Source organism: Pezoporus flaviventris, unplaced genomic scaffold (assembly GCF_033815535.1).
Source record: "Pezoporus flaviventris isolate CSIRO_AGI_PZ_B2104156 unplaced genomic scaffold, CSIRO_AGI_Pfla_v1 ptg000030l, whole genome shotgun sequence".
Lineage (NCBI taxonomy): Eukaryota > Metazoa > Chordata > Aves > Psittaciformes > Psittacidae > Pezoporus > Pezoporus flaviventris.
In genome coordinates, this window is record NW_026892578.1 from 8,665,583 (window position 1) to 8,681,318 (window position 15,736).

At 40.4% G+C, this 15,736-nt stretch overlaps 1 protein-coding gene across 5 annotated transcripts in view; it reads right to left on the reverse strand.

Moving 5' to 3' along the window:
- NLGN4X (neuroligin 4 X-linked) overlaps positions 1-15,736 on the reverse strand; it is a 182,027-nt gene that overhangs the window by 153,768 nt on the left and 12,523 nt on the right. The window contains exon 1 of one of the 5 annotated variants that reach the window (XM_061459846.1): positions 9,149-9,170. The exons of the other annotated variants lie outside the window; for them this stretch is intronic. The gene's annotated coding sequence lies outside the window, so the exon portion shown is untranslated. Of the gene's footprint in view, positions 1-9,148; positions 9,171-15,736 lie in introns of those variants that run through there. 5 annotated transcript variants of the gene reach the window in all.

Sequence of the window (15,736 nt, forward strand, 5' to 3'; positions counted from 1 at the left end):
TTACAGCGAAGCTCTTGCTATGCTCAAGGCAATGTTGACTATCAGTGTCACCTCCAAGTCATTACCAGTAAAGCATTTATCTTTGATGATAAATGTGTGCATGAGCAACCTCTGAAAAACATATTTGCCTTTCTCCCATATGATTTTTTTTTTTTAAGAGCCTAGGTAATTCAGGAAAAAAAAATTTCATAGCCAGAAAGACTGGAATGACTGAACACTGAATGAAAATTCATACATGAAAAACATGTCATAAGTGAAAAAGTTCCTACATTTACTTTACACAAATCATGCACCAGATACTATCATTGTTGGTTAATACACTGTCAAAATATAAGCCACTGAGCTGTTTTTCACATATCGCCTCTCCAAAAATGCAGTGTGAAATTGCTATCTCAGCAATCAAATTGAAATCAGCTCATCAAAATCTGTCTGCATCTAGGTGTTTGACTATCTAGCTACATAATTTTCCATTCCTGTACTATCTAAATATCTTTCTGGTGGATACTACACGTGCAGGGAGGGTATTCCAGGTCAGTGCTGATATAACTCAGAAGTTTCCAGGGAATCAAGGCAGAGGGCCCCAACTGACAGCAACATCGCCACAAGTTAAGAGACTTTCTTCTCTTGAAAACTCAACTCTTACTCATTTTCACCTTCACAGTGTTCCCCCAGCTCTCCAGAATGAAATTAAAACATTAGTAAACCAAGTCACAGATGGCAACCCACCCATATTGCATCTCCAAAACAAATATTCATAGGAAACCTTGCAGCCTAGCATGTCCCCAAGGGCACCACCAGCCCTGACTGTCCCCACCCAGTCCCTTCAGGGCTCCCCTACCCTGCCTAGGACCCCATGTCAGCTACCCAGGACCATCAGCCCCTGTCCCAGTGACACCCCATCAGGGCCGGTCTCCAGCTCCCCACAGCCCTGCACTACTGAGCCCATGTCTCAACTCATCTCTCCATCCCCAAGGAGGTACCCAATGCCCTGGGCTGGGGCTGCCCCGGTGCCCCCAGCTACCCTGATAGTGGCTAGAGTGGGATAGGACCTGGCTGCCAGGCCCTGCTCTGCTGCCCTCCATGAGGAGACTCTAATGCTCCCGGCCCCTGTGATGCCATGACACATTACCAAATTCAGAACTTCAAGTGAACTGTTCACACAGCAAAAACATCCAACTTTAACCAATCCCATAATGAGACAAATGAGAAGCACATCCTTCTTGCAGCAGCTGTCTTCCCACCCATAACAGAATTACCAAAATCCACACCATGTAAATCCATGATAATTTTTTTTTCCACAGACACCTTAATGAAAGCTGTGTGGATTAAAAGCAAACAAACACACAAAAAAAACACGCACACCAAAATCTGCAGAAGAATGAACTCACATAATCAGTCAAGAATGGAAACAACGAGTTATAATTGATTTTTTTTTAACATTCCTCTATTACCCTTTCCTGTTTCTCCATCCAGACTAGCTAAAACCTCCTAGGTAAACCTACGCACTAAATTCCTTAGTTACAAAGAGTATTCAAAATTGGACTCCACAGAGACATTAATCTTACTATTGTATCTACACCTCTTCTCTGGAGAAGCTCTCATTTTTTGTTATAGCCTATATTCACATTTTTTACATGACTGAGCCACCTACTTAGCACCTATACCTGCTATACAGGTGCTGCGTCTCAAATTGTCTAAATGATAGATTAATTATGTTATGAAAGGCATTGTATCTACATTTCCTTAGGAGGTAATGCTCAGAACATTTGTTGCTAGCAAGCGTTCAGTGTAAAGTCTGCTGCTTTAGTTTCAGCCCCTTAAGAGATGGTCTTCTGCATCCAGAAGCTCATCATTTTTTCCCCTAACTATATCTGTTAGTAAAAGAAGTGCCATTAACTCTCCTTACAAACTTTGTGAAATTTCGAGATAACCTAACTGAAATTTTAACACAAGAACTTGTCTTAAAATTAAGCAATCAAAAACAAAATAAGAACGGCTTTCATCCTAGTAAAGCATTATGTAAAGAAGGATCAATGAGGTTACTGGTTCCACCTCACTGCATTTTGCATTAAATCATCAGGTGAAAATAAATGTCTCAAACCGCAATGAATATATAGAGGTGGTAGAGGTGGTCATCACTGGACCATAGCCTCAGACCATTTAGACGTAATTCCCTTTCATTTACCTCAGACCATTTAGACATAATTCCCTTTCATTTATCTTGCCATTTTATCTCCTTCCAAAAGGTATTTAATGATTTACTTCTTTATTTCTTCCAAGTAGTTTTTAACCTGTGTAGAGATTATCATCACAAGTGAGGAGCAGACATAATCACATCCTACATATACCCGTGGACTAAACTCCATACAATTTAAACTGCAAGGAATGTGCTTTTGCAGCCTCATTACTCAGAATGATTGGTGAAGAGGAATGAACAAGATTAACACAAAAAATAACTTGTGAGGGGGTTGGGTAGTAGAGAGCAAAAAACTCAAGAGTACAACAGCTTGATATCAAAGAATCATCTTAGCAGTCTTTAAAAAACAGTGGCTAAAAGCATTCAAGTATTGATTTATCTAGAGATTTTTTTCTTAATTCAAAACTTTAGCTGATGAAACAACTAATCCAGAATCCACTTCCAGGCATATGGAGGACAAGGCAGTCAACAGTAGCAGTCAGCATGGAGTTACCAAGAGAGTCATGCTTTATCAGCTTTATAAACTGCAATGAAAAACTGGCTTGGTAGATAAGGGGAGAGCAGTAGATATTGTCCACCTGGACTTCAGTAAGGCATTCCACACAGTTTCCCATAAGATTCACGTAGAGAAGCTGATGCTGCCTGGGCTGGATGAGCAAAGGCTCTGGGGAATCTGATTCATATTTACAATTATCTGAAGGGAGGGTGCAAAGAAGATGGAGCCAAGCTCTTTTCAGTAATGCCAGTAACAGGACCAGAGGCAGTGGGCACAAACTGAAACACACAAGGTTCCCTCTGAACATCAGAAACCACTTTTTTACTGTGCAGGTGACCAAGTACTGGCACAGGCTGCTCTGAGAGGTTGGAGCGTCTCCCTCCTTCAAGATATTTAAACATTGTCTGGACATAGTTCTGGACAACCAGCTGTAGGTGTACCTGCTTGAGCAGAGGGGTTGGACAAGATGATCTCCAGTGGTCCCTTCCAATCTCAATTAGTCAGTCATTTTGTGCTTCTGTGATCTGTAAATATATGTACCATTTTAAAGAAAGAGTATGCCATCAAAATGAGTCCTTCCTGACTCAAAGAAGCCAGATTTGTGTTTCAAAGGCTATAGCAGATGTTCAGTGTTTGGTTACGTCTAATTCATGACAGCGAATCGCTTTATCAATTACTCATATCATTATTTCTCCTTATGGAGCAGCATCATTTGGTATTAGCCACTGAAGACCGGCTTGAACTATAATCTCCCACATCTCAAGTGATCATCTTCAGGCAAAACTGAGAAAAAGCCTGATTCAAGACAAGAACTGGAACTGAAATGGTTTTTTATGTCCAGGGGTTGTATTTTAACTCTCTCACTTGAGTCTTCATACAGAATCACCTGCTTACCAATGGAAAGTCACAGTCAGAACAAAGGGAAAGAAACAGCTCCATCTTCTTTCAACACTACAAGACTCACTCAAAGAACACAGAGACATGAAATGGGATGTCTATATCTGGCTACTATAGCCTTGTGAGCAAACACAAGCACATTTGAAACCCACAAGACCATGTTTCACATGACTGTTACGAGAGCTTTTCTCTAAGTCTTCAACTTAATAGCTCTGTTTCTACTGCCTTCCACTAAGGCTCATTCCAACAGCTGTCTACATCACAAGGTATCCTGGTAAAACCACAATTTCTATATATTTTTATGTGATCTTTCCTTACAACAGGTAAAGCAACTGTAAGAAAGAGAAATCGGGAAGAAAGGAGTAAAGGGGACTACAGAGCAGTTCCACATAATGGCTCAACCTGTCAACAGCCCACTCTGCTCCACCTGTTCCAAATCCTATTCCAGCCTGTAGTCTAAATACAGCCAGAATTTCATTTGTTAACAATGAGCAACAACGGAAAATTATGGAGAATTTGTATCTAAGGTTCCCATTTATCTTCCCTCAAATTCAATGAGGAGAAAAGTCTTTCACTGGAAACATTTCTCCTAATTAAATTCCATTCTGACTTATTTGGGCTGTACTTGAAACTATCAGTTTTCCCGTCTTCACTATCTGTTTTCAGGAAAAGTTTTGGCAGTTTACCAAAATCATAGTACATAAAAAAGCAAGTATTTTAAAATGTGTATCCTTTTTTACAGCCAAAATGTGACATAACAGCAATGATGGCAGCTGCTACCATCATTACTGTTACACTGGGCGTGAATGAGGAAATTAAAAGAGAAGGAATCCTGTCTTGACAGTAACCTCATGACCAACCCTATTGCTTGAACTCAAGAAGCAAATGAGGCAGAGAAAGGAGGTAAGATGGATTTATTGGGACAGAAAACTATACTAGGTTCCCTCTAAAACTGGGACTTGGCACCTGCAGTCCAACCTCTCACTTCGCTATCAGATTACTGCTGGCTGAACAAAGTTAAGCTTACGGCAACAGGCTATGCTCGGTCTTTGGTTTTATTTTTCTATAACTTACAAGATTCTGTGAAGACCACAGAAAAAAGTTTTGAATTCAAAAGTTGATCTGAATTTACCAAAGCAATCTTGATTCTCTAATGATTTATATTACTAAAGGATATAATTCGAAATTAAATTACCTGGTTTTTTTAACTTAACATCCTGGATACACAAACTGGAAGAATTTGTGTTTTTCTTAACCAACTTGAAATAAGTAACTTTTACTATCTGAGCATTTTACCATTTTCATCTGAATTATTCTTACAGACTAATGTAACATGAATAACAAAGCATATAATCATTCAACTCTTTATTGCTATTTGCTATACATCTTCTGCAGTGCAAATTATTTTAATTATTTCTCTCACCTCATCTTAATTTGTAGGGTATGCTAGAGGAAAATAAATAAATAAATAAATAAAAGGTTTAGTAAATACCTCTCAACTTTCTGAATATTTGCAATGGTCTAACAGCTTTCCTTTCACCTCCCTCCCCATTTTAAATATCACCTTCTCTTAAAACTAGTATCTCCCTATCTATACTTGCGTGTATCCACTTATATATGCTTACTGTAGCAAACTGATTCACAAGTTCCTTAAACAAATCTTAAACAAGTAACCACTGAGGCAAGAATTCAGTTGAAAACTCTATGCACCTTCCTTGCACTTGACTTGTGGCTCCTTAAACCATATATGAGCAAGTAACAATGTGGCACTAAATCCTTTTGGTAAGTTTGACATATTAAATTGTATTTGTGAAATAAATGCATTTTGTTTAATCTTTTTACTTAGAATTAAGTCAAATGCACAAAGTTAAATTTCTTAATCATAACTTAATCATTTGTTATAATTTATTGTGTTGGATGAACCATCTGGAAAATGTTAGATAAAGGTTAAAAGTGATGATAGTTTCCTGGAACACACACAAGAGAAGCATGAATCCCTGGCACTGGATTATCTCAATCTTCAGCTAATCAATCACTCCATGTAATAACTGAATCTATCAAATTTAGAATTTTCCAAAATGAGCACCAGTCTAGAATAATTAATTGAACAATCTAATAACAAACACAGTAATAATAAAAGCCCTTAAATTTCCCCAGGACAGTAAATCAGTATATTAGCCGATTTACTTAAACTCCATTACATGAACAAAGTTGCCTAAAGTGTTTCCAGTGTCTTGGAATATTTGCTGAAGATTTCAAAGCTTCCCAGAAGTCTAATAAATCCTCTCTTGTCTTGCAACAGAGTGAGAAATAAAAAGATTTCTTGCTCTGTAGGGCTATGTATAAAGTCATTGTTCTGTATTTAGAACTTTGTTTTCAGCTAGACCTTGCTTGCTCAAGGCTGTCAGTCATTTTTAGATCTCCTGCCTGCAATAGCAATAGTTTTCATCATATGCTGTTGATTACAGGTCATAACAAAAAGTTATGATTGTCATGAGTCCAATATCTCTACTCTCTTTCCACTTGTCTGGTTGAGAAGCCAATTGCTTTTCTCTGCCCTGCTGTTATTTGGAAGAACAGATATATTCAGGAGTGAATGAGTTATGAATATTTTAGCCTTTTAGTATTTTAGTTCCCCAAAATCAGAGAAAGGCTACAGCTCCCTTGAGCAGAGCTCTGAAGTCAGTAAAAGTTCTCATGAGATCAGTAGACTGCACAAGTCGTTACACGTACCCATGTCTTGTGTTTGTTGTCTTATACTTTGCTGCAGCCTACTGGACACACAATTTTGGGAAGAAATTCTGACAGGACATATAGGTAACTATACTCAGTGGTAGCTGCTACTGGAAAATTATAAATCACACCTGAGAGCATGGTAGTGACAGCAATACCTGTCACAAAGTCTCAAGTATGGCATTAAAGAGAAAAATATTATAGAGCTCTCTCGCACAAAAGCAAGGCTTCTGCCATTTTGCAAACTACAACACAAATTTTACTTCTAAAAGATGTAAGCACAGATGATACACCCTGAGTTATATAAAGAAACAAAGCTAACACTGATCAAAATGGTATACCACGTACTACATCAGGGTGCTGCATGAAGACAACAGTTCAGATCTAAGAAGCTGAGTATCAGAGGACTTTCTGCCATAGAAAAGCACCCAGAGGTGGGTGCTTCTGAAGGGCTGAACAGCACTGCCATGTCACTATGCAGATACCTGTACCGAATCCAGCCCTTCAAGTAACATGGAGTTACTCATTGCATCAGGCTGAAAAATATTTGTAGAAGTACTGCTTTGAGGACATAGACTCCAGAAACATACATGTGCAGTCAACATTAATATAGAGGATAATGATAAACGTGTAAGCTCACACCAGGCAGCTAAGTGGCCTGATTTTCAAAAGCCTTGGAAAACTAATACCTCAAACAAACCCTCTGGTGTTAGAACACAGCAGCAATAAAACCCTGGTCTGCCTTGAACACTGCAAACTCCAAATGTTTTGTATGTTATTTTTCACAAAGTAATTTGCCTATTTGTGGAAAATTTTCTCACTGTAGGTAGCCATGCTAACAAAGATATTCTGCATGCAAGTAACCATTTAAAAGTTTTTACAAATAAGCCTGATCTTCCACTAATACAGAATCTAAATTGCAAACACATAAAAGCATTGCCGTTTGCAGTTATTTTTTATTCTTTTTTCGATTAACTTGATGCAATTGCAACTCATAGATGGGCAAGTGGTAAATGCCTCTGCTGTAGTAATCAGCTGGTTTTAGTCAATAATGCAATTATTAAATCTCAGGAAACAATAGGATATCATGGCAAAACCTTGGTTTTGCTGAACAGAGCTCTTAACTTTGAATTATCACAGGGAAAACCTGTTTTTTTCTTAACTCATATTTTTCAGAAGTTGAAACTGAACTTGAGATACTAGGAAAAAACAACAGACCTATAGAAAACACAGATCATATTCTCTTGAGATTATTGTATTTCAGACTATAGTATGTAATCACTTCCAAACATGCAAACAGAAATTGCTGCTGTTCATTATCTATGCACAAAGAAATGTTACTGCTTCACTCAAGAATCTGACTGTGTGACATGAAAACAAACCTCCCTATCTGGTATTCAAGAGACAGATGTTCACAGTAAATAACTACTACAGATGGTCATTTTTTTCTTTTTTCTTTTTTTTTTGTTAAAGAATTTGACTTATCATTCATCTTTTATTTTTTTGAAATTACTAGTTAAAAAAAAAAAAGAGCTATTCATAAAAGCCATTCAAGATTATCAAGTGGATACATGATGCAATCTTCTGCTTGGCAATGAAAAAATTCAAGCATTTAAAAGATCTGAGGAATACATACACATATGCATAGGCACTTTTTATTAGAACTTGTTTTATTTGGAATATATTTTTTTATATGAGTGCCAATTAAAAAATTCCAAACATTGTCTATTCCTTCAGCCCTTTCCATGTGAGAAATATTAACTGCTGCTGCCGAACTGAGAGAGCTGTGCTATAACAACCAGTATATTATTCTCTCTATTGGTACCCTTTGGCAAAATTTTTAAATAGAAGTATTTGAAATTAATTAGAGTTATATAACATGCTCAACCATTACTATCAATAATGAAGCTAAGTCTTCTGCTTCCAAGTTTTCATATTCCAATTAACTCATAATGCCATAGGAAAGCCTGGGGTTTAGAATGGTCAGGATTGGCTAATAATGGAAACTGCAGTTTACATTGCTGCTTTTGGAAGTCTACATTTTATGTCTTGAGTTTAGGCAGGCAACTTACTTGGACATTTTCCTTCTGAAATGCATATGACATTTTCAGTGTCTATATTGTGAACTTAGTCCTCTAGAGGTAAGTGTTCTTCTATATTACACTTTGCCACCACAACAAAATTCAACCGTGTCCACTGTTTTCTGCTTAGCAAAACTCGCAAAGCAATAAGAGATGTCAGTCAGAGTCTTTAAACCTTATCAACAGTAAAACATTCATTATAATTATTTCCAATATATGCTATGCCTCCCATGAGAGTGTTTTTTCACTCCTTTTAAATTCAGAATAATTGAAAACACTGTTGAACACCACAGATCTTTTTTTTTTTTTTCCCAACATAATGTCTCACACAGAATGTACTCATAGATAACTAGACTGGCATATAAAATACTCTATTTCATCCGTAAGAACTATACTGCCATGAAAAGAGCAATCTTTTATGTTAGAAAGAGACCTGTAACTTTTAACAGAAATAATGATAAAGGGCAATGGTAAGTGACCTTTTCTCCAGAAATAACACAGATGTCTCAAGCAAGGCCTTAGAACAGGAGAGCCAACAAACAGTATGTAGTCTGTGAAACAATTTCAACTGACCAAGATTACATCTATGTTCATTGATCAGGTTTCACCTTATTACTTACAAACATCAATCATGAGTGTTTAATCTCATTCTAAAGAAGACCTTAAAAAAGTAAACTGCATCCCTAAGCTCTTACCTATTTCCAAAATTACAATGGGAGCCTAGAATAATTAGTTTGCATGCACCTGTCTACAGTTTGAAAGCAGACCTCCGTGATATGCAAGACGAACCATCCCACATGGAGCTCAAGCAAGGTCTTTCCTTAAAACTTTAGAAAAATCGTACCCATCATCTGCACATACTTTTAAGGATCCTAACAGGCAGATCATCTGGTCAGTATCTGATACTGTCTAGACTGAAAGAGCAGCAAATATTAAGTTTAATATAGGAATAAGGCCTGAGGCTGTGAGATATGTGGTGAAGGTATTAACAAGGTGTGTGCAACACCCTGAGAGGGGTAATTGGCTGCTATTAGAAGTGATTAGGTAAACAGATGGAGGTGAGATGGCCCTTAATGGTGCCTCTGTAGGGTGGAAGAGGAGGAATGATGCTAATGTTTCATGTTCTGTTCTGGACTTGCACAAGTTCCACAGCCCTCAAGCAGAAACTCTTGTTATTCCTCATTCATATATAAAAATACACCAAAGTGAGAAAGCAGCACCTACGCACACCACCTATGATGGCAGCAGCAGGTAATTTGACTACAGTCTCATCTCCACTTCTCTCAAAAGTATGAATTTGGTATTTGTATTTCTCCATAGCAGAGGGTGAGACCATGATCCCATTCTGCAGGCAAATTGATGGGCTGGCTCCTCTCACTTTCACAAAGCAGGGATGCCTCTTTGATAAGATTTGTGCCCCCAACCATGTCGGGTAGGACTAAGTTTAATAAATTACCAATTATTTTTTCCATATGAGCTCAATTAAGCAACGACTAGCTTTGGATTTTAATGCTAATACAGCAAGTGAACTTACCAACAGCAGTTCTGAACCTGTATTTCTGTTGCTCCAGTAGGTATCTGGCAAAATTTTTGCAAACACAGCCTTACTGAACACATATACAGTTCACAATGAGAAACCCTGCAAAGATCTTTCATCAACCATTAATAACTAAGCCACACGGTAAAATGATTTTGTTGTTGCTGGGTTTTTCCCCAATTCTTATTGAACAGTACAGAATCTACAGAGTCACAATTTCTTATCTGCTTCTGTTTGCGTCAGCCAACCTCTAAGAATAATTAATTGGAGACATTCAGCCACTGGGCATCTGATCTCATGATCTGAAGTAGTTACTTGGACTATTAATAAACATGCATTTCTTCAGTGCATAGCTTTTTCAGGAAAGAAAACTGCAGCTAGGCTTAAAGATGTGATTGAAAAAAAAAAGACACTGATGGGATTAGTTCAGAAGACTGAATCACTTGGTATTCAGCTCAAGAATTCTGTGGGCATTGTTGTTTGCCATTACAAAAGCCAAGATCATCATGGATAACTCTGTACTCCCTATGTGGCACCTCAGCTTCTAAAGAATTCAGCCATCTGATATTGCAACATCATTCCTTTCTGAATGTGGCATTTCTGGGAAGAGCACCAAGATACGACAGCAATCACTGTATGTGTTGTTAACGCCTGTGGCTAAATTTTGTATTTTGGAATACCTTGAGGCATCAGGTAATGTGGATATTGAGCAATTCTCATGGTAATTTACAAAGTCACAATGCATCTAAATGGACCATAGCAATTACTGTTTCATAAATGACGTAGTCTTAGGAAGAAAGTATGCCCTTCCTTCCAAAGGATATATAATGAAATGCTAGAATTTATACGAGAATACAAAGTCACCTCATACGTTGAAACAGTGTACAAACAAGTACTGGTTCTAGTTACAGGAATATAGACAAAAATAAGGTAAACTGACTTTTTTTTTCCTTAGGAGATCATTAGTTTAAAACTGAAGCTATTCTACAGATACACTATGCCTTGCCTAGAACAAGCTAAACAAGCGAAAGATCATTGGAATTCTCGCTACTCTTCCTTTCTAAGGAAAAGGCAAAATGCAGAATATTCTAAGCTATGTCTTACATGATCCAAATTTTCATATTTTTGATGTTAAGGGATTCTTGTGGTTTAAACCCAGTCAGGCAACTTGTTCACTCACTCCCAGTGAGTGGTGCCGGGCTGACAACAATCGAGGCCCCCCCCCCCCCCCGCTCCCAGAGGGACAAGAACAGTCCAGCAACCAATGTACAAAACAAATCACCACCGCTACTACCAACGACAACAATGATAAGAGAAAATAACAAGGGAAGAGAATACGATACCACCGGCCAAGAAAAGAGTCCCACTGGTACCCTTTTGGGTCTTTGAAGTACCCTCTCTTGAGGTAGTCTATGCCGAGAATGCATGGAGCCTCTGGACCGGTCACAATAGGGTGCTTTTGCCATTCCCTCCCAGTCAGGCTGATTTCAGCCTTCAGCACAGTCAACTCTTGGGATCCTCCTGTCACTCCAGAAATACAGATGGGTTCCCCCCCTTAACAGCTTGATGGCATCAGGGTACACTGTGCACAAGTATCTACTAGAGCCTTATACTTCTGTGGGACTGATGTGCCAGGCCATCTGATCCACACAGTCCAGTAAATCCAATTGTCCCCTACCTCCACCTGGCTGGAGGCAGGGCCCCTCTAATGGTCATCACAGCGTTGGACACTTAAGTCATGTTGAAAGGGATTATTCTTCGTTATCACAGGAGCTGGAGTAAAATCAGCTCTTCCACTCCATCTGGGAAACTGCTCACCAGAGACTGAAGCCGTAGCTCTCATGGGACTATCAGTCTTGGCCCTTGCTCCCCTCTTTAGTTCACTCACCCGTTCCTCCAAAGCTGAAGTAGGTTTTCCATCCCACTTTGTTATGTCTTCTCCGTGAACCCGCAGGTAAAATCATAGGGTAGCCCGTGGCATATACCTCCTGTATCTCCTCTCTCGAACAATAGGACGCCTTTTGTTAATAGCTGAGACGTGTGCTGGTACACGTGAGGAGCTGGATAAATCAGAGACATCGTCCCTCAATTTTTCGAGGTCCTGGGACAGTTTTTCCACAGCTGAGATGATGGAAGGGGTGAGATTGTCTTCGAACTCTCGGAGTTTATGAACCATTTCATCCACTCTTAGTGGTACTATGTCATTCCAGGCTACTGTTGCCAATGAATGGGCATATGATGACGGTGCATTCCGTGTAAGTTTTCGCCACATGGGTCGTGTACATTCAACTTCATCTGGATCTATGGGTGTATCCCCGTTATTCGGCTTGATGTGATAGATCATCTCTACGATGGCTGATTCCCTCAGAGACTGGATGCCTTTGTCTATAGTAGTCCGCTTGGCCGAACGACTCATAACATTGACCTTGGATGGAAACCTTTCTTTCACAGCTGCCAAGAGCCGCCTCCAAAGGCTGAGGGACTTTTTCTCTCTTGCAATTGCTTTGTCAATTCCCCCTTCTCTAGCAAGTAATCCCAGCTGCTTGGCTTCTGTACCTTCTAGTTTGTGACCATCGGCCCCATTGTCCCAGCATCGGAGTAACCAGGTGATGATGTGCTCCCCTGGTTGACGGGTAAAATCTTTTCGCATATTCCGTAGCTCAGGTGAGGTCCGAGGTCGAGAAGTTACCTCTTCTTCTTCTTCTTCGTCATGTGATGATGACTCCTGATCAGATTCTGGACTGGGTGGTGAATTCATTGGTTCTTCATCTCGCTTCACCCTTTTTGCCTCCTTTTTGCATGTTCGCTTGCATACAGGGGCAACCGATATTGGTACGAATTGGTCCTCTGGTTTGGCTGCAGTGATTATCACTGTGATTTGAGTAGCAACTGTACTTGTTGCTGGGGGTGGTGCAGCTGCAGTGCTTGGAGCTGGGGTAACCGCGCTGTCTGTTGCAGTCGACATTTGAGCAGCTGCTGTACTTGCTGCTGGGGTAGCTGCGCTGTTCATTGCAGCCAAAGTTTGAGTAGCGACTGTTGCTTTGCCCTCAGATCCACCGACATTCTTTTCCTTTTGAAGGTGCTGGATAGTGTTGAGCAAGGCCCTGTAAGCATAGCCCAAGCCCCAGCACGTTGCCATGATTTGTCCATCTCTGGAATGGCCAGAATGACCACACACCTCATTTAAGTGTTTTACTAATTCTTCTGGATTTTGCAGTTGTTCGGTAGTGAAATTCCAAAGTACTGGAGGGGCCCACTGACCTAGATACTGGCCCATACTATCCCACACACCCTGCCACTCATGGCTGTCCAGCCTCAGGGAAAATCTCTCGGTCCTCCTACATCGTCGTTTGACCCCAGACAAGACCCAAACCTGACTCTGCTTAACTCTTGAAATCAGTCGTGGGCAAAACACACTCTGTATGCGTGCTAGCATGGTGATTCCCATCACCATCAGCAAACAAGTCTCAACAGCATTAAAAGGCCATTCAAAAAATTCAAAACTCTCAAATGTAAATGGTCTGGGGGGACCACTGGGAGGGTAAAAGGATGTCTCCTTCACAGGTTGAGCACCTGAGAAGGAGAAAAAAGGTGTGCAATTCCTAAGCACTTCTATTATATACCTCCCAAAGTATAAAGGTGGTGACCACACTGGGAACATAAGCCAGATCAGCTTCATGATCAATGATTCTATTGTATTACAAGTCATTACCATAACGTACAATGGGACAAAAACCTTAGCCCAAGCCCCACACTTGAAAAACACTAATACAGCAAATACCGGATGGAAGTAAGGTACGATATACTGAAACTGTGAGATCAAGAGGAAAAACCTTGAGAGCCAACAAATCAGCATTGTGACGAATGACTATTAATCCAGTCAGATCTGTCGTTATCTCAACCGCTCGTGCCCCAAGTTGGGCGCCAAAAAGAACTGTCGTGGTTTAAACCCAGTCAGGCAACTTGTTCACTCACTCTCCCCAACCCCTCGTGCCCCGTCCGGGAGTACGGAAGGGGAGAGCCCCATGGCGGGGGGGGGGGGGGCCCTCGATTGTTGTCAGCCCAGCACCACTCACTGGGAGTGAGTGAACAAGTTGCCTGACTGGGTTTAAACAATGACAGGGATCTAAGCAGAATTTTTGATTTCTGAATGCTGTTGCCTTGAGTATGCTAGCACCCAAGTCCTGGTAATGCCAAGGGTCTGCGATTCACAGCTCTAAGCTTTCCCCTAAGACACTGCAGCAGTGTTTTCCAGAGACTCCATAGCAGCATTTTTCTTTTTCCTTTGCTCTCAAACTCTAGGTCGTGCTGTTATTTTCACAGTCTTGCAACTGCAAATCCCAACAGTTTCACTATGGCAGGCACTCATGGAAACAGCCACCACTATACTGAGAATGGTCCCTCTTTTGCACACCCTCACACATGAGCTTTCCTTACCTTTTGTTTTGCAGATTTTAGTTTATATTAAGGATAATCAAAATATGGTACACCGCAAAACAGATAATATTGATTTAAATACTGTCCTGGGTTCAGCAGTAGCAGTCATTTTTCTCCTTCTTGGTAGCTGGTACAGTGCTGTGTTTTGACTTTCGGCCTGGGAACAGAGCTGATAACAAGGATATTTTGGTTTGGCCAAGGACTTTGTGAGCCTCATACTCTGCCAGGGAGGAGGGGAAGCCGGGAGGAAGCAGAGACAGGACACCTGACCCAAACTGACCAAAGAGGTATTCCATACCACAGCACGTCATGCCCAGGATATAAATGGGGGTTAGCCGGAAGGGCTGGGGGTCTGCAGGGTTGGAGGAGGTATCAGTCAGTGCTTGGTCGGGCTGGGGGGGGCGAGTTATCAGTTGGCTGGTGGTGAGGTGATGTATTCTCTTCCCTTGTTATTTCCTTTATCATTGTTATTATTGGTAGTAGCAGTAGTGATTTGTGTTATACCTTAGTTACTAAACTGTTCTTATCTCAACCCATGGGAGTTGCATTCTTTTTGATTCTCCTATCCGTCCCTCCGGGAGTAGGGGGAGGGCAAGGAGGGGAGGAAGTGAGTGAACGAGTTGCCTGACTGGGTTTAAACCACGACAAATGCTTAATAAATATTGTCCAATAATTAATTTTAATAACCAACATGCAACACTTGAACGTAAAAATTACTGGATTACAATCAGCACTTACAGAATAAAGAACTGAAACAACCAGTGGTAATTTTCACATGGTCTGTTGTACAAAGTGTGAGGGAAGAAGCATGGGAAAAAAAAAAACAAAAACATCAACTTAGTCATCTTAGCTGTTTCCACCTTCTGCATCAGAGCAAAAGCCCAGGGAAAAATACTCATCTGGAACCCCTCACCACTGCCACTGCTTTTCCTGGCCTGCCACTGGGAAGAGTCTGCCCTTTTCTTACCTCCTTCCCATTTGTTTTCTGTTTCGTTTGTTTTTTCTGGCTAAAGTAACATTCATCATTTGTCTATGCTAATAAAACCTTGTGTATGTAAGCCTGACCCAACATTCTTTCTGTAAAAATACTTACAAAACTTTAGAATGAGAATTCTTTCCTACGTCTCTAGGTTGCCAGCCCAGGACAAAGAAAAGAACTGAAGGCAACCAAAATCATGGTGGGTAGGCCAAAGTGACTCCTGGCATGACTTTAGTTACATCCAGATCAGAGAACCCAGAAGCATTTCCCAGTCTGAGTGCTGGAGGTACATCCCGATTCTGTATCATATTCTCACCTTCTCCCCTCTTTCCCAAAGTAGCCATCTTGTGCATTTCTGAAGCAGGATTGACTGGTGTTG